Raw genomic sequence first — 26,638 nt, forward strand, 5'->3', positions numbered from 1 at the left:
TCACCAGCAGTCGTCTCTTATCTTCTTGATGAAAACCATTCTAACAGGTATGAAATGATATCTGATTGTAGTTTTTGTTTGCATCTCCCTAATGATTAGTGATGCTGAGCATCTTTTCATGTGCCTTGTTGCCATTTTAATATCTTCTTTGGAAAATGTCTATTTAGTTCTTCTGCCCATTTTTTTGATCAGATTGTTTGGGGTTTTGTTATTAAGTTGTGTGAGTTTATATTTTGGGGATATTAACCCCTTATCCAATACATGATTTGCAAAACCATTTTCTATTCTCTAGGCTGCCATGTCATTGTTTTCTTTGTTACTCTTGCTCTGAAGAAGGTTTTGAGTTTGATATAGTCCCCATTTGTTGATTTTTGCTTTTGTTTCCACTTTTGGCATCATGTTCAAAAAACCATTGCTGAGACCAATAACTATGAGCTTCTTCTGCATGTTTTCTTCCAGGACTGCCCTGGCTGCCCTTAAGATTCTTCACTATTGACTTCTGACAACTTCATTATAATGTGTCTAGGAGAGGGTATCTTTGCATTGAGATAATAAGCTGGTCTATTAACGTCCTGGATTTGTATATCTAGTTATTTCCCCAGGTTCATGAGGTTCTCAGCTGATATTTCTCTAAATACCTCCTTCTCCTTCTGGTATACACTTTATTCTTATGTTGGCTTTCCTAACAGAGATTAATAGCTCTCAAAGGGTTCTTCACTTCAAAAATATCTTAGATCTGGGGCACCTGGGTGGCTCAGTCGGTTCAGTGTCTGACTTCGGCTCAGGTCATGATCTCCAGATAGTGAGTTTGAGCCCTGCCTTGGGCTCTGTGCTGACAGCTCAGAGGCTGGAGCCTGCTTCAGATTCTGTGTCTCCCTCTCTCTCTGCTCCTTCCCCGCTCATGGTCTGTCTCTCTCTCTCTCAAAAATAAACAAACATTATTATTATTTTTTTTTAATCTTAGAGCTCAGGGCACCTGGGTGGCTCAGTTGGTTAAGCATCTGACTTTGGCTCAGGTCATAAACTCATTGCTGGTGAGTTGAAGCCCTGCCTCGGGCTCTGTGCTGACAGCTCAGAGCCTGGAGCCAGCTTTGGATTCTGTGTCTCCCTCTCTCTCTCTCCCCACCCCCGTCCCTCCCCCACTTACACTCTCTCTCTCAAAATGAATAAACCTAAAAAAGTTTTAAAAAGATCTTAGCTCTCTCCCATTCCACCTGAATCATTTCTAGATTCTGCCTTTCAGAGTGCTTATCCTCACTTCCATCTGATCTATTCTTTTTCCAGTGCTTCCTAATGCATTCTTCATCTCATTTATTGAGTTCTTCAACCTCAGAATTTCTGCTTGGTTCTTTTTTGCAATGTTAATCTCTTTGGTAAATTATTCTTTCTGTTCATTCGTTTTTCTCCTGAGTTCACTCAAATGCCTTTCTGATGTTTTTAAATGGTTTTGTAGTTTGTTGAATTTCTTCATAACAGATATTTTGAATTCTCTATCAGTTAGATTCCAATATTCCATAAGGTTGAATGTGGGTTGCTGGAGAATTGTCATTTTCCTTTTGTGACACCATATTACCATGATTTTTCGTGGTGCTTAATGAAATGTGCCTCTAATAGTTCATTTGAAATAATGAGAACCTTTCTTATTTGGGTAAAGCTTTACTAAGTTTTAATTTGGGTAAAGCTTTGTCTGATTTTAACAGTTCAACAGTTTGGGAATTAGAGCCCTTTCTTTTGTTTCCCAGCAAGTGATGAGACAGCACAAATTTTCTATTTCTCTTACTGGAACTATCTGCTGGCTATACTTGGGAGTGCACATTTCCCAACTCCCACCTGCTCTGTCAGAGGGGTCACCAGTGCTGCCGTTGTTGTTTGTGCCACTGGGGCCACAGGTGTAGTCACTGCCACTGTTACCCCAGTTCCACCACTGTCCCTCAGTTCGCCACCTCTATGAGGTCCAACCCACCCACTCTCAGGTGCACAGACATATGGATCCCTGCAGTGTCATAATCTGCCCTGCTGAGGAACTTCTGTTGGATGTCCCACTGGTTGTAAACTGAAGGGGCAATATAAATGGAAAGACTCATGCTGCCATGACATTGATGTCACTCCTAAGTACCATTGATTTATTTTTTAAGTTTATTTATTTATATACTTTGAGAGGGGGGAGGGGCAGATAGAGGGAGAGACAATCCCAACCAGGCTCCGTGCTGTCAGCAAAGAGCCTAATGTGGGGCTTGATGTCATGAACTGCAAGATCATGACCTAAGCCTAAACCAAAAGTTGGATGCTTAACCGATTCAGCCACCCAGATGCCTGTAAATACCAGATTTTTGAAGAGAGGAAAATGAAGTGATTGCCCTTAGGTACTTTAAAGTTGAAAAACTAACATGCTGAAGACACCATTTACAATCCTTAAATAAGGAATAATCTATGAGGGATTTTATCTTGCAAACTTTATCAAATGCTGCATTTCTTATGGACACAAATTTAAATGGTGAAAATAATTTAATTACACACTGTTGTTAGAACAAGTCTGTGCCATTTATAAGATTACCACTATAAAAGTGTGGTTCTTTTTCCTTCTATTTCCCAGGAACTTAGAACACATTTGATATATACATTTTTCTTAATTATCAGTACAAGATTTTCTCCAGTACAAAGTGGTTTTGTAAAGTTTCAAGGAATAAATTGTATGCCCTTATCCTAGAAATGAGTGGTTTAACCAATCAAGAACTTGAAAACTTCCATCAGAATCAGAATCAGGATCTTGATCTGAGATGTTAAAAGAAAATCATTGGTCTTTGTTACAAACCCCTATTTCTTCCCTATTTTTCTCTGTTTTATTTCACAAGCTGGGGGAAATAAAGAACTGAACCAAAAAGATCCCAGAGGGTAGAATGACAACTTGATCACCATTGAATCTTCATGTATTAGGAATACTTCAAATACTACCTGAGCAAATAAACATGGTAGTAATTCAGTAATAGTGAATTTAGGAATTATCATCCATACTACTCAAACTAAGAGATGGACACATAGAGATGGAATGAGAGAGTCTCATAACTTATATTATAAAATGAGTTGTGGGAAGAAAGCTTTAGATATAGATTTCTCTTTGGAAATCCTGATCACCTTTGAGAAATTTGAAGTACTAGCATTTGTTTTTCTCTTTTCTCTTTTATTTGCCACAATAAAAATATATCATTACCTCTGTGGTAAATTTACTAGGTTCTAAGTTACAATACATTTTTTGAAAACTAAGCTTTTCATATGCCATATTTATAGGGTATGTATATCTTTGGCTCAAATAATTCAATTCTGGAAGCAAGCTGGATTTCATTAAGTTTATTAAAATTATGTAAACACCTAGAACCTCTTGAAATTCAACAGATAATGGTATTTCTACAAGTGCTCCATATTGCTTATAGGCTTGGTCTTAACTAGCCACTTGTTACAAATACCATGCTGTTATCATTGTAACTTTGGAGAAGGTCATATTGAATGGGAAACTGAATTGTGATGACCTAAAGAGATAATTTAATAATGACTGCAGTGATGCCTTCTGGGAAGACAATGTCAAAAATCTGGGGACTGTGCTAATTTTCCAGAAGGTCCATATGGTAAGTTTTTTAGGGCTTAATATTTTCAAGCTAAAACAGAATATATCTGAACACAGATTCCTTTCCTTCACTCCATTATTACCTATCGCTTTCTTTTAAAGAATAATATTTCCAAGGCCGGAATGTGAACAATATATAAACTACCTTTCTAAACTTTCAATAATCTTTTTTGTTTGTTTATTTTTCTTTTCTTTCAAATTTGGGGCCATATGTTTATGTTTGATTTTTATAGTCACTGGCCTAGAGAAAACCCATATTTTTCATTTATAGCAAAGGACTCCACTGAAACAATTATCTTACATAGTGGCACATGGGCACTGAGCACAGAGTGACTTTTCAATGTGTCTCTTTATTACCTAAGAAAATAAACATCCTTCAGTTTTTTCCCTTAATGTGGAGATCTGAATGTGAATATCATTCTAAGTTTGAAAATCAAGTCATGAAAATTTCCTTTAGAAATTTTATCTAAAGATCCTATTGTGATTCTTAACCAAGTTAAAATCTCTCAACTCAGACCTGTGTTCTTTCAGAGTTTAATATCTACTTTCTCTATGTCTAATTATCTACACTACTAAGAAAAATTTAGACAACTCTAGAGGAGTAATTATATCAGTTGGAAATTTCTCAACATGCTTCAATATTTCTGTGCATTGTAACAGGGCAAGGAATAGTCTTCTATCTTTGTTACTCATCCCCAGGAAAAACCACCCACGAGAAGATTTGCCTATAAAAAAAACCAGAATATACTAGATATGAATTTAATCATAGTTTTGCTACTAACTACACAGTTGTTTGGGGATATGTTATATAACAACATTCCTAGCCTATTTCCCCATATATACAATAGAGATTATACTTACTTTGCAGGATTATGGAAAGGAATACTTATTTAAAATTTCTTGAGCCAAATAATGAACCCAAGCAAAGAGCAAAAGTGCACTTCATTTATAGCTACTGAAAAGTCATTATTTATTGATGTTTCATTTTGTAATTATATAAGTAAGTGCAGTAACAAATTTTCTGATGAAAGAAAAGTAAATGAACATGTTTCACTCCAGACAACATCAACTGGCAAAGGCTACCATAGACATTTCTCTAAAATTTGCAAATAAATCAGACCTCAGCCAACGTTCAGTACCTTGTTTCCTTTTTCAAAAGTGTGTTACCTTAAAACACAAATCAAGATAAGTTATCCATTTTTTAAAATCAAAACTCAATTCTTACAAAAGAAAAAAAAATAGCTGTCTTTAACAGAGATCCTTTTAAAGGAAGTTAGGATCTAATTCAGGAAAACAGTCCTAAGAAGACAGGGAGGCAGCAGGCATAGCTAAACCACTGATTCAGACGTGTGGGATGGCAAACTACTCAGGAAAAAAGAAAGTGAAACAAAAAGTATAATTTACAGCATAGAAATAATGGAAGACCTGGAAACATTTTTTAGTTAGAAAGTAGGCAGTTAGAAATGTCTCCACTGGGGCATTCTAAACCATCATGAGAGTTGTGGGTCAGATATAAGGCAAAGAAAAATAGGACTTTTAAGCAAGAGGTAAAGTAGAAGAAAAGAGAATCTATTTGATCTTGCCAGGACTGGGCTGGTAATTAAGGGACTCGAACACTGACACACTGCCTAGGCCAGTTAACAATATTTACACGGTTATTAACAGTGAACATGCCATTTACAAATTGTCCACTTTCCAGGTCAACCAAGTGGACAAAGCATGAAAGTCTCTACTAGAGTAGGAGAGCACAATCTAAATGGTAATAATTTCTAAGATGAAACACTGAAATTCTAGCTGTTAGAAAGAGGCAGGTGGAAAGAGAAGAAGGGAGGGCAAACAGAAACAAGGACAGGTGCACTGCGTTTACATCCTTCCACAGAGCAAGAGAGTTAAGACACAGACCACAATAGATGGAACAATAAGAAGTATGTGATTTCAAGTTAACAAAAGTAACCAATCTAGGAGCTAAAAATAAGTGAACCCTGAAACACTGAGCAGAAGAGGAGAGTGAAGATGTCATATAAGTGATCTACAGCTTTATTTTTTTTACTGTGGAGGAATCAATAGACAGGTTCAAAAAATAGAGGTATTTTTAGTTCAGGAAGAAATCACTAGAAACTTAAAAGAGTAGAGGCTGTTTTTGTTTTTGTTTTAATGTTGACTGCAGGGTTGGGAATGGAGATGAGGAGTGGCCAGGAAACTAATTTATGACCATAAGGTTTCTGAATTATTTGATTTTCACAGAACATACGTCTTTATTTTTAAAAATTCAGAGAATACGGAATTAAAATCATAGTTGCATTTCCAACTTAAAAAAAAAAAACCTCTTCTGAGGTAAAGGTAAGTTTTTAAGCTATAATTTTTATCAGAGATGGACTCTTCATTGATTGGTTTCAAAAGGTTTCTCATTGGCTAGAACTTAATTTATTCTTAAATGTTACAGAGAATACAGCTCTAGACTGGCTTTGTAAAGAAAGAAGGGATAACAATACTAATCACAGTCCTTTCAAGGGCATCAGCCGCTTCAGAGTGAGGCTTTGGGCCAATCTACTCTCACTTAAGCCTTAAAAAGTAACAATGCCAGAGAATTTGAGTAGTACATAAAAGACAAAATTGGGGGGGCGCCTGGGTGGCGCAGTCGGTTAAGCGTCCGACTTCAGCCAGGTCACGATCTCGCGGTCCGTGAGTTCGAGCCCCACGTCAGGCTCTGGGCTGATGGCTCAGAGCCTGGAGCCTGTTTCCGATTCTGTGTCTCCCTCTCTCTCTGCCCCTCCCCTGTTCATGCTCTGTCTCTCTCTGTCCCAAAAATAAATAAACGTTGAAAAAAAAAAAATTAAAAAAAAAAAAAAAAAAAAAAAAAAAAAAGACAAAATTGGGGGGAACCTGTGTGGCTCAGTCCGTTAAGCATCTGACCTTGGCTCAGGTCATGATTTCACAGCTCATGTGTTCAAGCCCCACGTAGAGCTCTGTCCTGACAGCTCAGAGCCTGGATGGAGCCTGCTTCAGATTCTGTATCTCCCTCTCTCTCTGCTCCTCCCCAGCTTGCACTCTATCTCTCCCACTCTCAAAAATAAGTAAACACTAAAAAAAATTTTTAGAGACAAAATTGAGATGAATTATTAAATATCTACAAATTCTAGTCAACAACTCTGAAGTTGTCTCCCCACTGTTTTTGTTTTTTCTTTCTTTTCTTTTCTTTTCTTTCTTTCTTTTTTTTTTTTTTTTTTTTTTTTTTTAAGTAGGCTCCACACCCAGAGCAGAACCCAATGCAGGGCTTGAACTCATGACCCTGAAATCAAGACCTCAGCTCAATACCTGAGCTGAGATCGAGTCAGATGCTTAACTGACTGAGCCACACAGGAACCCCTCCTTAACTGTTTTTTGAGGTTGTTTTTTTTTTTTTTAACAATTTTCTTTCATGAGAAATGTTCAGCTTCTGAGAAATGGGTGCTCAGGTCCAAAATATTTTTGTGACAGATTAGAAGGGAAAAAGATAAAGTAAATCCACATGTAGGAATATGGCTTTGAATGAAGTTTGATCCCAAACAAAACCACTATATCTAACCTATAGTGCTACCATAAAATACTATTAAGTAGAAAAACCTTATCCTTATGTGCTACATAACGCATACAATCTAACACTGTGAAGGTAATATTAAGGTTTGGAAAATCTGAAAATTTCCCATTAAATGTATTTTTTAATGTTTTAACTAAAAAGAGATTTTGGTTTCCTATAGTGGCATATCAAAATCTCTCTCTCTCTCTCTTATTCAGAATCTGCTAGACATGCAAATACAAACTTCTCAATGCAAAATTTTCAAAGCTGAGTTTCTGTGTCCTTAATGTGGCAAACACTTTGTTTAGAAGAGTCTTGAGTAGTAAGAAAGGCACCAGGCTAGAAATCAGAAGGGTTCTTCACTCCTGTCAATCACAAGTTGTGTGAATTTACCTATATCACTTAATCTTTCTAACCTGTAGTTCCAACTCCTGAAAATAAGCTTAACATCTTTTTTTTTCTACTTCCTGAAATTCTTTTCTGGATGAAACAATGTTTGCCTAAGTACTCTGAAAACAATAAAATGCCGTATAGACACTGTAAGTGTTGTTATGATTTCTGAGAGCTTACTTAGCTTATGTATGCTTTTTCCCCATCAAATGAGGAACAGACCATTTAAAAGAGAATATAAAGTATGAAGAAATAATTACCTAGAGGTCTTTGCCAACCATTGATTAAAACAGGCATTTGAGAAATCCATTACAAAAAGTTCAGCACTTGTAAATCCTAGGTTATCTTCACTGTAATATTAAAGCATCAAGTTTTCATCACACTAAAAGAAAACAAAAAGCCAGTGTGTATTCCTAGAGGCTATGCTATTCATATCCTCTCCTGACAGGTGTGAAGGAACAAAGTCCTGTGAAAATCAGGCTATCAGAGAAGTAGTGATAGATGAGACATTGACTCACTCCAACTTTCTCTATACATGGGCAGTCAAAATCTGACCATGGAAATTGTTTCTTGTACATTAGATTCTGTGCTAGGATATGTAAATTTTAACATAAACAAGGCTTAAATCAGAATGCTGTAGCCTAGGCTAGCGGAATGGGCAATCTACTTAGAAACTAGTTAAGTTGTAACTCCATTTCTTTTCTTTGCATAAAAATTTAAACATGCAAATATAACTTAACAACATTCAAATTTATTCAGTGTTTTCACTGACCTCTGAACAAAGATCTTTAATTCTGATGACTCCTTCTAAATATATATGCTCTTTTGTCAAGTATTTTGGTTTTAAATTTTGTTTTAATTTATAAAATATAATTGCTATTGTCTTACACAGTCAATGCTTATTTAGCATTATTGATATTTTCTTTTATTATCATTCCTTCTTGCTACTCAGAACTTTCACCTGAGGTCATTTTCCTTCTGCCTGAAGTAAACATACAGAACTTTTTGTATGAGGCAAACTCTCAGCATTTGGTTTTTGTTTTTTGGTTACCTTACTTTTGAAATGTATTTTCACTGGGAATGGAATTCTAGATGATTGTTTATTTCCTCACTCATTGTAATGACCACTGCAGTCTTCTGTTCCTGTTGTTGCCAATGGAAAGCCAGTTCTAACACTAATTGTAGCTATAGTACTTTAAAGGCAGTAATCTGGTGTGTGTGTGTGTGTGTGTGTGTGTGTGTGTGTGTGTGTGTGTTTCTCTCTCTGGTTGCTTTTAAACTTTTCTCTTAGTTTTTGGCATTCTTCAGATTCACCATAATGTATCTGGGTGTGGATTTTCTGGATTTCTCTCATATTTACCTTGCTTGGGGTAACTAGGCTTTTTTTTAAATCTATGGTTTGATACCTTTCATGGACTCTGAAGAATTCTCATCCATTATCTTTTCAAACGATGCATCTTCTCTCCTCTCCCTCTCTTCTCCTTCTGAGACACCAACTAAATGTATGTTGGACAAGTCTACTCCACCCGCCTTTCCCCTCTTCCCACAATGTGCTCCCCCTTTTGTGTGGGCGCCCCTCCCCTCTTTTCACCCTCCATACCTTTTAAGCTCCTGTTCACACTTTCCATTTCATTGCCTCTTTGTGCTGCAGTCTGGACAACTCCTGCAGGTCTCTTTCCAGTCCTGTAATTTCTACCTTTAAATGGGTCTCATATGCTTTTTAATATGTCTTCTTTTCTAGAAGTTCATTTTTGAAATTACCTTTTGCTTTTTATTCATATTTTGATTCCCTTCTTTCATTTCTTCAAATATGTCAAATACGATTCCAGTACCTGAAGTCTTGGCCAATTTGATTCTTCAGTCTTTTTTTCTTTTTCTGTAATTTTTTTTCCCTGTAACCTTACAGTTTTTAAAACTCTTGGGGCGCCTGGGTGGCGCAGTCGGTTAAGCGTCTGACTTCAGCTCAGGTCACGATCTCACGGTCCGTGAGTTTGAGCCCCGCGTCGGGCTCTGGGCTGATGGCTCAGGGCCTGGAGCCTACTTCCAATTCTGTGTCTCCTTCTCTCTCTGCCCCTCCCCCCTTCATGCTCTGTCTCTCTCTGTCTCAAAAATATAAATAAAAACGTTAAAAAAAATTAAAAAAAACTCTTTATTGTCTCTGAGAATCTGTTGGGACCTGATTTAAAGTTGGAATTTCTTCAGAGAGGATATATATTTGTTTCTGCCAGGTGACTACAGGCTCTACCAACCACAAACTCTAGTCTTAAGGCATTCTTAATGGGTTTTTTTCCACTCAAATAGTGAGAATTGAGGGCTGAAAACCCAACTGAGAATGAGTTATAATTATGCATTCTCAGAGATAATTTTTCCCCATTTATCTTAGTATTCAGTTTCAAGACAGATAATTTTGCTTTCAGTTACCTGGAGTCTGGGGTTAGCAGATTTATTTCTAGTTCACTTTTATACTGGGCATGTAGCCACCTGAAGTCCTATATTTGTTCAAGGGAGTCTTGAATATTGATCCTCCATACTGGGTGGGCTTACATCTTCACTTCATTTCTTTCATGACCACCAGGCCAGGCCAGGCTAAGTGAAACTCCATTTCACTCAGGTTCAGAAAATTCCCCCAGGTAAAAGCCAGCTTTACAACTATGTTCACTTTTCTAGGTTTTCACCTTCTTGAATACACATTACACAAAAATGGTACATGGAACTCCTATATATAAAATAGATGATACAGATTCATTTCTAATAATAATATTTCATTGCTTCAATAATGTTGATATTGTGGTGATAAATTTATAATATATACAAATATTGACTCATTACACTGTATACCTGAAACTAATATAATGTTATGTCAATCATATGTCATTGAGAAAAAGATTTGTCTTATTTTGTTTTCTGTACTATTTCCAGGATCCAGAAAAATTCTTGTTACATGATGAACTCTCAATATATACTTGATAAATAATGAATTAATTAATAATGAGCCAACTCTGCTGCATGGCTATTGCCAACTTAATGTCTTTCTTCCTTAATATCTGAGTCTTCATTTGTAGGGGGAGTCTGGGGACAGAAATATGCCCAGTAATAGTACTCAGCTCCCCAGTCATCTTTGTATCAAGTGAAAGTCTGTTGAGAGTTTAGCTAAGCTACTTCATGGTATTCCTGCCTTGGCATCCATGTTGTTTGGTTAAGCAGGCTGCAGAGCCCTTACACTGACACTAGTCCTCTTATGCAAGTGCACGGCTTAGATAGCAGCAAACACAGTTACAGGCAAATGCTACTTCCTGATGCAATTTCCCAATGGCTTGTGATCATTCTCCCTGACCTTCCAGTGCCTGTTTGCCTTATGCTCCCTTTGAATAAGACATAAGATCCCTTATGGGTCTTATCAAAACCCCACTCTTCTGGTCTGAATTGACCAATCTGGCCCTGGCCTGGGAACCCTTAAGCACTTCAAGCACAGACCCTTTCAATAAAGGCAGTGACCCAGGTTGTGCCCTTCTCTCATCTGTACTCTGCTGTGATCTCCTGTGTGGTTCCTGGAGGTATGCTAGGTACTTCTTCCAGGCCCTGTAAGTAATAAACTACTCTATTTCAATTTCTCTTATGATGTGTTATTGAAACATGATTTGCCATCTGGCACCCTGTGCTCCACTTAACAAATGTTAATTAACAAAGTCATAACAAAACCAAGTAACACTGTTATGGAAAGAGTTATAAATGGAAGTTACACAGTGGTGCTTCCAGGAAAACTTTTTTAAAGACATCAACTCATCAGTATATGTTTTACCATTTGCTCTTCTCCTGCAGGCAAGGCCTGGAGATGGACCAGCCAGCCATTTGTGTATATGAAGCAATAAACATAATAACAGAACACTTGGCATTAAGAATATTGGCATAAAAACATGGAGAGAGTTTGGGTCTCTGATACTATTGTTTAGCCACCAAATCAACCCTGAACTACCCATCTTAGGACCTCTTGTTTTGTGAAACAAGATCTAACACTTAAAGAAGGATAAGACACTCTAAACAGAAACTTTCACTTAGAATCAAAAGACCTAAATATTACACCCATAACAACAGAAAGGTAATTTAAAACATAGTGAGAGAGGGGCGCCTGGGTGGCGCAGTCGGTTGAGCGTCCGACTTCAGCCAGGTCACGATCTCGCGGTCCGTGAGTTCGAGCCCCGCGTCGGGCTCTGGGCTGATGGCTCAGAGCCTGGAGCCTGCTTCCGATTCTGTGTCTCCCTCTCTCTCTGCCCCTCCCCCGTTCATGCTCTGTCTCTCTCTGTCCCAAAAATAAATAAACATTGAAAAAAAAATAAAAAAATAAAACATAGTGAGAGAAACACCAAATAAATCTTAGGATTGTATTTATATTTCATTTCTACCATATAGTGACTAAAGTGCATATTATATAGAAATTAAATTTATGTAGAAATTCAGGCAATTAAGTCTTCTTAGACTTTTGTATAAAATTGTTTTCATAAAATTGTATCATTTTCTTAAATAGATGATCTACACAGATGGTCAAAACTCAAGAGGTATAGAAGACCTCACAGTGAAAAGAAATTCCTCCTGCCTCCCGTGTCCCTCTCCAAATCAGTCATTGTTACCAGTCTCCTGAGCATCCTTCTCCAGAGGTAATCCTTGAATTTACAAACATGTATACGAAAGAGTTTCAAGAAGAGAACAGTAAAAAGTTCCAGTGCTACCGAGAGAGTGAATAACTTAATGATGGCAAAGTGCTCATTAGCTTTGGAGATATGAAAGCCACTGGTGACCCTGACAAGAGGCGCTTCAAGAGAGTGTTGAAGGCAGACAGCAGATCAGAGAGTGTTGGAAAAAGGACACAGCAGGTTTTCTAAACTGCTTGGATCAAGTAATTAATTGAAAACTTACGTTTACTAAATATATTTCAATTATATTTTTAATAGCAACATGTCATTATGAAATTAAGTAATTAGTCATTCGTTTTCAGAAAGTTCATCAAGCTTTTCCACACAGGGCAAATCAAGAAATTACTCTTAGGATGTCAATGGGCTTGTGAGAAAAATAATTAACATTCAAGGTATGAAAAAATTAAAACAGACATTTCTTTTTTAACCAGTAATAATTAATATATTCATAAGTATTTTAAGAGACTATTAAGTAGTAGTACTCACTAGGCCTTCTTCCTCGGACTTTTTTGTTTCTTATTCCATATGTTCTTTTATTATCCATTTCACTTCTGTGGTTTCAACCATCTATTCTCCTCTGAAACTATCAAAGCTACACCTCCAATCTGTCTTCCTCCTATGAAACAGGCCTACATTAACAATTGTTTGGTAGGGGAGTGCCTGGGTGGCTCTGTTGGCTGATTTTGGCTCAGGTCATAATCTCACGCTTCGTGAGTTTGAGCCCCAAGCTGGGCTTTGCACTGACAGCATGGAGCCTGCTTGATATTTTCTCTCTCCCTCTCTCTCTGTGCCTCTCCCCACTCACACTCTAAGTAAATAAACATTTAAAAAAAGAGAGAGAGAGAGAATTGTTTGCTAGACAATTCTATTTTGTCCCATATTTATATGCCTATATATTCAATATGTTTACAACTGAACTTGTTTCCCCATTTAACCTGGTGTCTCATCTCTATTCCATAGCTTCATGAGTTATACCACCATCCATCCAGTTGCCCAAGCCAGAAACCTGGAAGCTAGCTTTGACTCTTCCCTTTCCTTTGCCCCACTTACCCAAAAGCAATTACCAAAATGTGTTAACTCTATTTCCCTAGTATCTTCCAAATAAGTCTTGTGTAAATATAGAGGACACTATCTTCATTGATAACTAGACTAAGGCCTTCATTTCTGAACTGGATAACTAAAATCACTTCCATTATTGGACTTCTAAAATCATTCTTTGGGGCCCTGGGTGGGGGGCAAGTGACCAACTCTTGATTTCAGCTCAGGTCATGATCTCACCATTACTGAGATCAAGTCCCATGTCAGGCTCTACACTGACAAGGTGGGGCCCGCTTGGGATTCTTTCCCTCTCTCTCTCTTTGCTCCTCCCCTACTCATGTGTGCGCTCTCTCTCTCTCTCTCTCTCTCTCTCTCTCTCTCAAAATAAATTACTAAACATTTTTTTAAAAATACAATAAAATCATTCTTAATACTGACACCTGAATGATTTTTCTAGGACAAATCTAATCATGTACTTTCTCTAAAAACTTCATTGCTGCCGGGTTAAAACCCACATGGCATGGCTGACCAGTCCCTCCACTATCCAACTCTTCCACAGGAGTTTATCTGCCACTGTTTCACATTTGGACACACACCCACCGTCTCGTTCCTCCTCACTTTTTCATCTGCCTGGCATGCCACCTTCTACTCTTACTTACTGCCCTGCTGATTAGATATTTTAAATGTAATCCCTGGAAGTACCAATACTTTTCTCAGGGCAAATGTATGGGTTTGACAGCATAAAGTACATGGAAGGAGCTCTGTAAATATGAAAACACTGAAAATATGTTCGATCATTTTTACTAAGAGTTTTGATGAGAGTAGTAAATCAGAATTGCCCATAGTCAAACACTGCCGATAGGTTCCTTTAAAAACAGTTTCCTCTTTGGGCCATAGGTCCTGTCTTTCATAGCATGACTACAGTAAACAACCAACAGTTCAAATGACCTTATCTCATGAAGGCAAGAGTCCACGTTAACCTCAGATACATGACACTGGTTGAACCCTAACCTCGGTAAAGGTCTGATCTCAGTTCCAGGATGCTGGTAGTGGAAAGCTTTTTTAAAACTAAGTGGAGTACAAAAGGATTCTGTGGCAATTCAGCCATGAAAATATTTTTAAGAGCTTCAGGGAATCCTAACACTTTCTCAGCAAAATCTTTATAGATCTGTCAGCATTTCAGACTTATAAAGCATTCCTCTCTGTTTTGGGGCAGTGGTGGGGTTGGGGGGGGATATTAAAAGTACAAAAGGTGTGTATCCATTTGCCTTCACCCTTTGTATCATTAATCCCCCCTACTGCAGATTGCATTTATACACTGTCTCCTAATTCTGTTTAGAGGTCTGCAAGATGATTATATGGAACAGAAGAACCAAGCAGATTTGAGCCATGGCCATTCAAGGTTTATTCAGAAAAGACCAGATGAAGCAGTTGAAACATCTGCAGAAGTGGATTCCTTGTTGTCTTAAGATATGAAATAATCCAATTGGCTGTAAGTATTTATTCCTTAATACAAAATAGGATTTCTTTAAAATTATTTTGTGGTTATTTCAGAAACTAAATATATTTTAGTCTATTTATATATGTTGATCAAATGAAGAATTAAATTATAATTATAAAAATACAACCTCTATATAATTATAGAAATATGACCTTTGATATTTGTATCAAAACTATAAAAAGCAAATTCAGCCATGATACCTCTGGATTCATTTTAAGTACAAAATGAAAATAAATGTAGGCTGCTCTAAAAGATAAAGCCATATCATTGCAGCATAAAATTCTAGAATTTGCCTCTTCTTTGATGCTTGTTGTTCTTCCCCAAAGGAATGTGTTTTATTTATTCCATAACTCAGGATCTTAAACGAATCTAGTTTTGAATGTGAGAAATCACTGGTCTTAATAAAATGCTTTGTGGACATAACCTTAACTAAGCATATCCAGGCTGCTCAACAAGAATTGAAGCCCAGTGGACAAAAAGGTGAAATTACATCTGGTGTGACAAATTTTTGGGTAATAATGTGTAATTATTAATAAAATATACTGGCATTAAAAATGAGAACTCATTGTTCCATAGGCCTTGGTTTCATCCTGGAAGTGATCTAGTGACATTTATTGGGGTCACCTACAAAAAAAGTTATGTTGTCTCATTGGAATTAAATAAAATTTTAAAATATCTACTTAAAACATGTATTAACTTAAACAGATTTGAACACATTAATTGGTATCACTGTTTTTTTACCTTGACATTTTAACAAACCATTTTACTTAAACATGCATTTGTTGTATCCTGCCTTAATGGTTACCAAGTAAACTTTTCAAGGCATCCAACAGAGTTGCCCAGAATATATGTTTTCATGTCCATCTAAGCTGTAGAAAGCCATTTGGAGTTGGTATGTTTTGCCATCACTGGAAATTCTATCTCAAGCTATTCTTGTCTTTTGCATAACATCAAGACTTTAAAGAAAACTAGTTCTGTAAGTTTTTATTCATAATTTCCACAAGGTTACTATGTTCAGTGACATGAAACATACATGGAGGGACATATGTGTGACACTATATGCAGAAATAATTGCTGTTTCTGTCAATATTTATGCTTCTATTTTTACTGGTTTGATGAGATAGTGTCTGAGAATTGAGCCTTGGTTGAGATTATTTCATATTAGTGTATTTTTCTTTGATAGTTCTTCATTTTTTCAAGTAAAATAATTGAATCAGTGCCTATAATGAGAAACTTCACAAATACTTGAATATAGTACAAGTATTTTCTGAATAATGATGCTGCCAAAACATTTACATCTGAACATATAAGTAATTTACTATATAATAAAAATTGTTACAGATATGAATTCCCTGACAGTATATAAATTTATATTTTTACATCTGGTCAAAGAAGTGTTGGATAATTAAATGGACTATTTTTTTTTCCTACCAAACTGAATTCTAAACAGACTTCAAATCCAGTTCTAGTCTGCTTTCCTTCTAAACACTCCCCATTCCAATCCATAGTGATCTCTCCCTTCTGAGAATTTCTACACTATTTGCTGTCTATATTAGTGAATTATAATTTAGTTATACTTTTCTATATTGGTTTCCAAATCTTCATGTTAGTTTAATTTCTCCACTTTGCTGATTTTAGACTATCATATACTTCTATTTTATGCTCTACACTACTTACCATATTGTTTTCCATAGTATAATTACTCAGTAAGTGCTCATTGATTGTGAAGTATAGTCAGTTTTACAAGTAAGTGTCTTCTAATTGGCCTGTGTACCATCTTCAAATGACTGTACAGATTAATCAAGGCCATCTAGATCTATTTTATAGAAAACCAGAAAAGACTAGAATGAAATCAATAGAATACTTACTCAGACATGAATAAGCTTTTGTATTTCTAGGGCCGTAAGAGTGGCAGAATAAAGTACCAAAGAGTATCTAATATCTAGCATTGAATGAAAAATAATAGCAATCTCTCTTGTTCCAATTGAAAAGAAGGACTTTTTTTGAAATACATTGGGTGAAGTTAAATTTATTGTGTCATTCTTCTCTCAATTTTTTTCTGGAGCATAATGACTCTTGAATATTTTTCTCCCTATATTTTAATTGTTGACACAATAGTGGATCATTGCAAAAAAAAAAAATGTTAGATGGCAACAATGGTTTAACTAACAGTTCTTTTGCATCAATACAAGACTAGAAATTACTCTCATTTAAATAAGGTCCACAAAGTGTTCAAATCACAGTGGACGATCCATATGCCAAGGACTCCCAGAAATACTTCAGAGTATTTCAAGAAGGCTGATAATTTCCATATTTTTTCCCTTCTCTGAGAGGGTTAGACCACAAAGTCTGGGCAGGCTTTTCAGTGACATCACAACAAGCCCTGCTTTAGCCAAAAAGAAAGATAACTTCTTACTGGCCCATACTATACACTACCTCTTACCAGTATGAAATTCAACATTCAGTAGATTGGGGAAATGCCTATTTGGAATTATTGAATATAATACGGTTTGCTGCTGCCATGTACTTTGATAAAATGGGTTTATAGGTTAATTTCCCTCTTAGGAATTACACAAAATTTGCATCCACACACAAACTTAGGAAACATCATTCTTTAATATTTTTGTTTGTTAGTTTTGTCATTTTCTGCAGCCTTCGATAATAATTAATAACAGAAAGATAAACATGTATTTTTTCCAGTTGAATTTAAGAATACATTGGATTTCAGCTCTTCATGTTTATACAAGTACACTTGTGTGTGTTTATAATTATTCTCTCATTGAGAAAATATGGTAATAATCTTTTATAATTTCAAAGGGAATTTTTTTACTTGACTTGCAATGTATTTCACATTTTGATCCCTGAAAAAAGGTAAAATGCCATGGGATGAATCCAATTCAATATTCCTAAGTAAGCTTTGCATTTACCCCTAAATATCCGCTCAAATCTTCATCTTTGTTTATGTCAATATCAAGCTGTATCACATTAACAATTTCACTAATAAATATAGAATCCTTCCTCTAATGTAGCGTGCAATGAAAACTCCATTATCACTGGAACAACCTAATTGCTACAATTATGCTATAAGCTCATATGGGGAACATATTAATATTTATTTTTATAATTCTTACATGCATTTAACTTTAATGCTGATAGCATGTTATGGTTGTATATGGCAGCACAAATTAGTTTTATCATTATATCTTTGGTAAAATGACAAAATCTAATATATCAGCAATGCTTCCTAAATTATTAGCCTACAACTATATCTTTTGTAAATAAATGTTACGGAGTTTTACTGTTGGTTTGCTTATTTTTTGCCTTTAATCACAGGACTTCAGGAAAAAGAGAACAGGGCTGTTTTACCTACAGCAGCTTAAATTTTACCCCCATACTTCAAAACAGATAACTAGGTCTCTATTGTGATTTTATCCTCTCCATCCAAAATCCTTTTCTTTTCATCACCCTAGATAAAAATCTTCTGGGGAGCCTGGCTGGCTCAGTCAGGTAAGTGTCCGACTCCAGCTCAGGTCATGATCTCACAGTTTGAGCCCCGTGTCAGGCTCTGTGCTAACAGCTCAGAGCCTGGAGCCTGCTTCGGATTCTTTGTCTCCCTCTCTCTCTGCCCCTCCCTGTTCACGCTGTCTCTCTCTCTCTTTCTCTCTCTCAAAAATAAATAAACATTTAAAAAAAAAAAATCTTTTGCATAGTGTAGGAAACAATAAACAAAAATAAAAGGCAGTCTATGAATGGGATAAGATATTTGCAAATGACATATCCAATAAAGGTTTAGTATCCAAAATATATAACAACTCAACACCCCCCAAAAATAAATAATCCAATTAAAAATTGGGCAGAAGACACGAACAGAAGTTTTTCCAAAGAAGACATCCATATGGCCAACAGACACATGAAAAGATACTCAACATCACTCTTCAGCAGGGAAATGCAAATCAAAACCACAATATCTCTTCACACCTGTCAGAATGGCTAAAATCAAAAACACAAGAAACAAGTGTTGGAGAGGATGTGGAGAAATAGAAACCCTCGCACAATGTTGGTGGAAGTACAAACTGGTGCCGCCACCGTGGAAAACAGTATGGAGGTTCCTCAAAAAGTTAAAAATGGAATACTCTACAATCCAGTAACTACAGTACTGGATATTTACCCCAAAAATACAAAAGCACTAATTCAAAGGGATACATGCACCCCTGTGTTTATAGCAGCATTATTTACAATAGCCAAATCACAGAAGCAGCCTAAATGTCCACTGATTGATGAATGGATAAAGACGAGGTGGTATACATACAGAATGAAATATTATCCAGCCACCAAAAAGAATGAAATCTTGCCATCTGCAACAACATGGACAGAGCTAGAGCGTGTAATGATAAGGGAAACAAGCCAGTCAGAGAACAAATACCATATAATTTTTTTACTCATATGTGAAATTTAAGAAACAAAACAAATGAGCAAAGGGGGGAAAAGGAGAGAGAGAGAGGCAAACCAAGAAACAGACTCTTAACTATAGAAAACAAACTGATGGTTACCAGAGGGTAGGTGGGTGAGGAGATGGGTGACATAGGTGATGGGTATTAAAGACTATATTTATCAGGGGCGCCTGGGTGGCTCAGTCGGTTAAGCGTCCGACTTCAGCTCAGGTCACGATCTCGCGATCTCGCGATCTCGCGATCTCGCGGTCCGTGAGTTCGAGCCCCGCGTCGGGCTCTGGGCTGATGGCTCAGAGCCTGGAGCCTGCTTCCGATTCTGTGTCTCCCTCTCTCTCTGCTCCTCCCCTGTTCATGCTCTGTCTCAAAAATAAATAAACGTTAAAAAAAAATTTTTAAAGACTACATTTATCATGATGATCACTGAGCAATGTACAGAATTGTTGAATCACTGTATTGTACATCTAAAACTAATACAACACTGTATATTAACTATATTGGAGTTAAAATAAAAAACTAAAAAAAATTTTAGTTAAAAAAAAGATGTTACTACTTGGGGAAATTGGATGTGGGAGTAGAGAGATATGGAACTATCTGTATTTCCCACTCATTTTTTTCTGTAAGCTTAAAACCACTGAAAGAAATAAAGCCCATTAAAAAAAATAACTATAAACTCTGTGGTAAGGGCTTGAGAATACAAATTATTGCACACATTTTATGAAAACATTTTTTAAAGCCAAGTTTAAGCATTTTAATTACACTTCTTAATTACTTCCTCTTATGAGTTATGATTTAGTGTCATAATGCTCACAATATCATTAAAGATTTTCAATCCCTGAATACTACCCTGCAGTGTACACGTATTTATGAATACAAATATGAGACATTTTCACTGGTTTGTTAAACATTCTCCTTTACGTTTTGCTTTTGTCACAATCAGAGTCAGTACCAAGTTGATTCATATGATTAAAGTTTGTCCATATAGAGAATGGCCAAATCTAGCAGTATAAAATAATGGAAAGAATTGGTCTGTGGAATCAGATACAGATTCAAATTCAAGTCTCACCATTTAATAGTGGTGCAAATTTGGGAAAATTACCTAGCATCTCTGACTTCTGGTTTATTCACCTGTGAAATGTTCACCATGGGATTGCTATGAGTATTCAGACAGATTATATATATATAACATATAGTACTTATACATAAATATATAGTACTTATATATAATATAAAGTACTTATAATATATATGGAAGTACTGTACTTAGCACATGGTGGGAATGCAGTAATTACTGCCCTTCTCATTCACCATGGAGTGTGTTGAGTAAATGGTGTGGCTCCACATCTGGTTAAGCCTGGTTACAAACCTTGTATCTAAATCAGACAGTACACACAACTTACTGTTTTAACTGACAGATTCAATCCAAATACCTCTGTGCCCTTTGAGAAAAAAAGTTAAGGAATAGAAGAGACTGAGGGTTAGTACCTCCATTTGTAATCCGATATTATGGGTTGAACTGTGCCCTAGGCCCAGTGTTCATATTTCAAGTCCTAACCTTTAGTACTTCAGAATGTAAACTTATTTGGAGATAGATTAGAGAGGTAATTAAATTAAAATGAAGTCTTAGGGTGAGTCCTAATCCAACATGACTGGTGTCATAAAAGGAAGACATCGGCACATATAGAGGGAAGACAATGTGAAGATACAGGGAGAAGACGGCCATCTGCAAGCCAAGGAGAAAGGCCTCAGAAGAAACCACCTCTGTAGACAGAGTGAGCTCAGACTTCCAGCCTGCAGACAGTGAGAAAATACATTTTTGTTGTTCAAGCCACCCAGTCTGTGCTACTTTGTTAAGGCAGCTCTATCAAGTGAATACACTCAGTAAAGACCTTTTTGCCTTTTGGAGGTGGATCCAATTTTTATGCCTTCCGGCAAGCAATTTTCATAGTTTTTATTTTATTAAGTTCAGATTTTCAAAGTAGTGTTATTCTTACCCTTAAGTTATAAAGAGACTTGAAATTATACTTCTTCATATTGAGAAAAGTATGTATCTAAAGAAACTTTTTATTCTTATTTAAGGACTCCAACTGGCAACATAATTCAGATGCAATCAGTAAGTTCTTGGAGAGCATAGATGTGGGTGGTGGTGTCTGAAGGGAGGCTTTTCAATGCTGAGTTGGAACTAAAAATAGAATTCTTGCATTTTTATTGTGAAATAGGAGACAGCATATTAATAGAATAATATTAAAATAATTTGGGGAGTTATAGCTTTTGGGGGGGTTCTACGAGTAGCATAAACGTATTAATTTATTACCATGTGGTAAATTTTCCAAATATATAAAATTATGTTCACCACCAAAGCTACAACTGGCAGATCTATTTCTAGATGCGTATTTTTTTTGTTGTTGCTTTTCTTTTCAGAATATTGTTTAGTCAAAGTTTATACTCATTCTGTCTCCAGACAAACCAAAGCCAAATAAATGCAACCAAGTAAAATGTGACACTGTTCAACAATTTAGTGATAGGTATGGCAGTCAGTTTCCATGATCATGTTTCATGCTCTACTTCTCTTTCATGCTGATTTCTTTAAAAAATGAGTTTATGAAGTTCTCCAAACGTATAGCTCTAGATAAATGGTTCTACTCAAAAGTCATGATTGTATAACAATGGATTGTAACTGGTATGCCCCAAGTCAGTTCCATCTGAAGTGCTATAACTCATCATTATGGCACCACAACTAATACCTGTGGTTCCCTCTGTAAGGCAATGAAAATGCCTAAGTCTATCAACCACGTATTATTCAGCTATGCTAATGCCGCTGGCTAGGGGAGGCCTCCTCCATCTACACCTGCTCCTCCAGCTCTCACATGAAGTCGAAGTTTATCTCTATGTACAGGGACTCCAGGCAACATTTAGAACTGGAATGAGGAGCCAAGCTAACAACAAGGGAATTGAGCGAATACTGTGATAATGAACAGTGAGAATCTCAGCCTCCTTGCTCAGACCTGCTCCCAGAACAGCTGTGACTACGTGCAGGAGCCTGGTTCTGTTTTGGAGAAACTGAACCTCAGAGATGAGCTAGTCCCCCAAGGTTGGCAAGCTTCTTGACAACCCTGCAATGAAGGCTGCTAATCAACAAACCCCACCTCCATTGACAGATCTTCCAAAGACTTCACTCTTAACAAGGAACCACCAAACAGACACTTGAGGAAAGACTTTAGCTTAAGGGAGAAAGGCCAAAACAAAGAGGGATAAAAAAACAGACCTGAAGGAAATAAGAGCAATGAATAAGGAAATAACAACAATGAATACAGAAGAACATTTCAAGAAGAGAGAAGCCTATTATCATATCATTGGAGAAATGAGAAGGTATCATTCCCACCAAACTAGAACAGGGATGGATGGAAAAGAAACAGGTAAGACAGAGCAATCATTTTGTAAAATATGATAAACAAAACAAATATTTCAATAGAAAGATTAAAACGTAAGATCTCCTTCTCAAACATTAATTTTTTTTTTATTTTACAAGTTCATAAATGTATAAAGGCTTGGTGGAGCATTAAGAAAACAACAACAGGGACACCTGGGTAGCTCAGCAGTTGAGCATCTGACTTTGGCTCAGATCATGATCTCGGGGTTCATGAGTATGAGCCCCACATCAGGCTCACTGCTGTCAGTGAAGAGCCTGCTTCAGATCCTCTGCCCCCCTCTCTCTCTCTGCCCCTCCCCCACTTGCATGCACACTCTCTCTCACTCTCTCTCTCTCTCAAAAATAAATAAACATTTTTAAAACCAAAATGTATAGAAAATTGATCAAATGAATAATAGGCACTATTACCTCAGGGGTAAGAATATTCTAAGAGAATGAAAGTGTGATCACAGTACAGTGTTAAGTTATTAATGAGCAATGTTTGCAGTCATAAAAACGTAAACATTATAATTAAAAATACAACATAATTATTCAGGGAAACAAGGAAGAAGGAAATGAGGGTAAGATCCAGTAAAAGGTTCAATCCTCAATTACCAGAAAGGAAGTCAATGATTCAGAAATGTAAGAAATGTAAATATCTGAGGCAATTTCCATTCAGGAGTAGGGACTGGAAATTTTATTTTTAAGCTACATGTATACATTAATTTGATTAGTGTGAAAATCAATTCTATATTTTAAAAAATAAATTCTATAAACAACAATTCTATAAACAACATTTCATGTGGAATCAGTGTTAACAGAAAACAAAATTGCATTGTTTGAGGTAGTTAGAGCTTGAGAAGGTATGTCTCTGGAAAAAAATGATTGAAAAACAGAAATTACTTTCCACCATTGCTAAGACTATTATTACAGTGCCTCAGGCCTAGGCTGCCCACCCCACATACTTCCCAGTGACATTGGGCAAGTCGCTTTACCTCCAGGTACCTCAGTTTGCCTCTATGAAATGGGGGCAATGACAATGCTCATTTTACGGGATTGGCTTATGAATTCTTACATGGTGCTGGCACACAGTAAGCATCCAAAGAGAGTGACACAACAAATAAATCCCTGTGGATTACTAGGGCTGGATAACAGCAGCTGATGCTGAACTAACCAGGTCTAAGATTTGGATCCTGATTAGAGGCTGACAATGTATATGCCTCCACAGGGTCATGTGGAGACCTTGTTGGATTAAGAGAGAGGAATGTTGGAGTGAAGGCAACCTCTGTGTGAATGACAGTGCCTGTGAAAACAGGCAACACCTGAAAGGAACAGGTGTTCCTGTTCTCAGTTACATCCCATTGTGGCCATGTAGAAATATAAGCCATCTCTACCAGACTAACCTATTTTTTAGATCACCTGATTTTCAAATCATATTTTTAAGTCATAAAAAATTTAAAAAACATTATGCAAGCCAACCAAAACTCATCTTCAACTGTGTGTAGCCCCCAGCTCTCCAGTTAGTAGTATTTGAGGATATATATCTCAAGCAGAGATTATCTCCACAATCTTGCTCTGTATGGCACATAGTAAAAACACCCCCCCAGGTCATTCTTTATTACTGTCCACAAGAAGGGCTACAATATAGCCTCTTATTTATTGGTGCATGAAAATAGCTCTATTTGAAGCTGATGGTATTACGGAAGGGGACAGAGAGCAATTTTAAAAATTTTAAAGCACAAATATTCTTTAATATTCTAAGCACTACTGAATACCTTTTAATAACTGAAGAATTCATTGATAATTTTGCTCCTAGGTATACTCTTCCCCAGTAATTCTGAAATTTACTAAAAAGCAAGGCTTTAGCTTCTGAAATCATAGATAAGATTTTAAATCCTCTAGTAAGGTCATTTTAATATGCTTTTGAAATGTTGGTGGCTAGTTTTTGAAAATACTTAAAGTGACAGACCATATGTATAACATAGAAAATAAAGGAAAATATTGGAGAGGAAAATCATTTTCTTTAACATAGAAACTTAACAAACTTAACATAGAAAAAATAAGAAAATTGGACATCTATCTAAAAGCAATAAATTACCACTTCACTGTCCACCATCTTAAATAAAGACACTAAAATAATCAAAATGTATTTGAGCTAAATTATAAGGACTACACTCTAGAAAACAGCTTTGTCTGTGACTAGAAAAATATGAAAAGTTTCTTAACCTTCCAAGTAAACCCTGGGCATAATGTCAGTGCAGGCAAATATTGATTAGTGATAGTTAAGGATGAAATGAAAGTGAATACCCATTTCAAAAATTCTTAAATGTGTAAATTAGTATACAAAGTACTGTAGAGACATCAAAAAAATCCTGGAAATCTTAAAAAGTGTGTAACCTAAAATCACAAGATAACCAAACATTAACTGTGAACTGTTCTCTAAAATTCTATGTGTAATCACTAAAATCTGTCTTGTAGCATTTTTAAAAAACGATATCATGGCTAAATATGACCACTTGTTTGTTTCTATTCTACCCCACGTATATTCCATTAACATTGACTTTTTAGGCTGGCAACCTACAGCCCGCAGACCAATTCTGGCCATGCCCATTTGCTTACTATTGGTTAATAGTCACTTTCTTTTCATATAACTACAGCAGAATGGAGTACTTGTGGCAAAGACCATACGACCCACAAGGCCTAAAATATTTACTATCTGATCCTTCACAGAAAAAAAATGCCAATTCTCATTTTAAAACATATATTAGACCAAAATTTCTTATTCAGTTTGGCCCTCTCAATATGTATTATACTCGTAAAGAACAGAAACTCTTTTTTACATCTTTCATATTAATCCATAGTATTAATTACTGTAACAATAATCTTTTTATAACAAAATGATGAAATTTCTAGGTAAATGGGAAATGACTACTGTCATCTGTCTATGGCAAATATTATTAAAAATGTGCTCTATATCAAATATTATAATGATCTGGGGAAGTATGAGCTGTATCAGTGGTTTCAGAGTTTTTCTACTGTAGATTTATTTTTTCTTAAGTAAAATATTACTATGGAACTCCAACTTACAGAACAGATTCTTATCTGTTACATAAAGTTTCCACCATAGCTTGGCAGGGGAAAAAAAAAAAACAAAAACCTCCAGGGAGTCCTTGAGTGTTAGAGAACATAGTTTGCAATGGTCTAGAAGAATTGCTGAGTTATTATGGGCATATACAATTGGATCATAACTAGAAAAAAATAATCAATGATTTTTATTTCCTTCATTTCCCTATAACAAGACTTTATAGCAGAGACTGTCATATAGAGATACAGTATATTCTAAAGGACATTGTCATAGAACTCAATGCATTCCCCACTAACTAGGACATTACTATGAAGGCTACTTAGACCAAAACCATTTCTGTCTACATCAGACCTACTAACTAATATGTCCCAACATTTTGCAACTTAACCAGACTATACTTATTGATGGTAGTATACTCTAGTCATCACTGGAGAAGATACCCATATTTGGTTTAATGTCTGAAGTGAACTTAGCTAAAATGTCACAGAAATGCTCAAGATTTGAAGAGTAGTAAAATACTTACTGATTATTGCAAAAGCAATCTTCCTATACGCTGACTCCTCAGAGTAACCACAAAAATAATAACTTTTTTTAAAAAGCTTATTTGTTTATTTTTGAGAGAGAGAGAGAGAGAGAGAGAGAGAGAGAAAGCATACACAAGCTGCAGGGGGGAGCAGAGAGACAGGGAGAGAGAAAGAATCCAAAGTAGTACGAAGCCTGATGTGGGGCTCTACCTACGAACCCTAAGATCATGACCTGAGCCTAAATCAAGAGTCAGAAGTTTAATTGACTGAGCCACCAGGAACCCACAAAAATAATTATTTAGGAAAATTCTTTTTATAATTCTTTACTTACATTAAAATTGTATTTTTCCTGTGCCTCAAGTTATACTTAGTGCTAACCT

The sequence above is a fragment of the Leopardus geoffroyi genome, chromosome B4 (assembly GCF_018350155.1).
Source record: "Leopardus geoffroyi isolate Oge1 chromosome B4, O.geoffroyi_Oge1_pat1.0, whole genome shotgun sequence".
NCBI lineage: Eukaryota > Metazoa > Chordata > Mammalia > Carnivora > Felidae > Leopardus > Leopardus geoffroyi.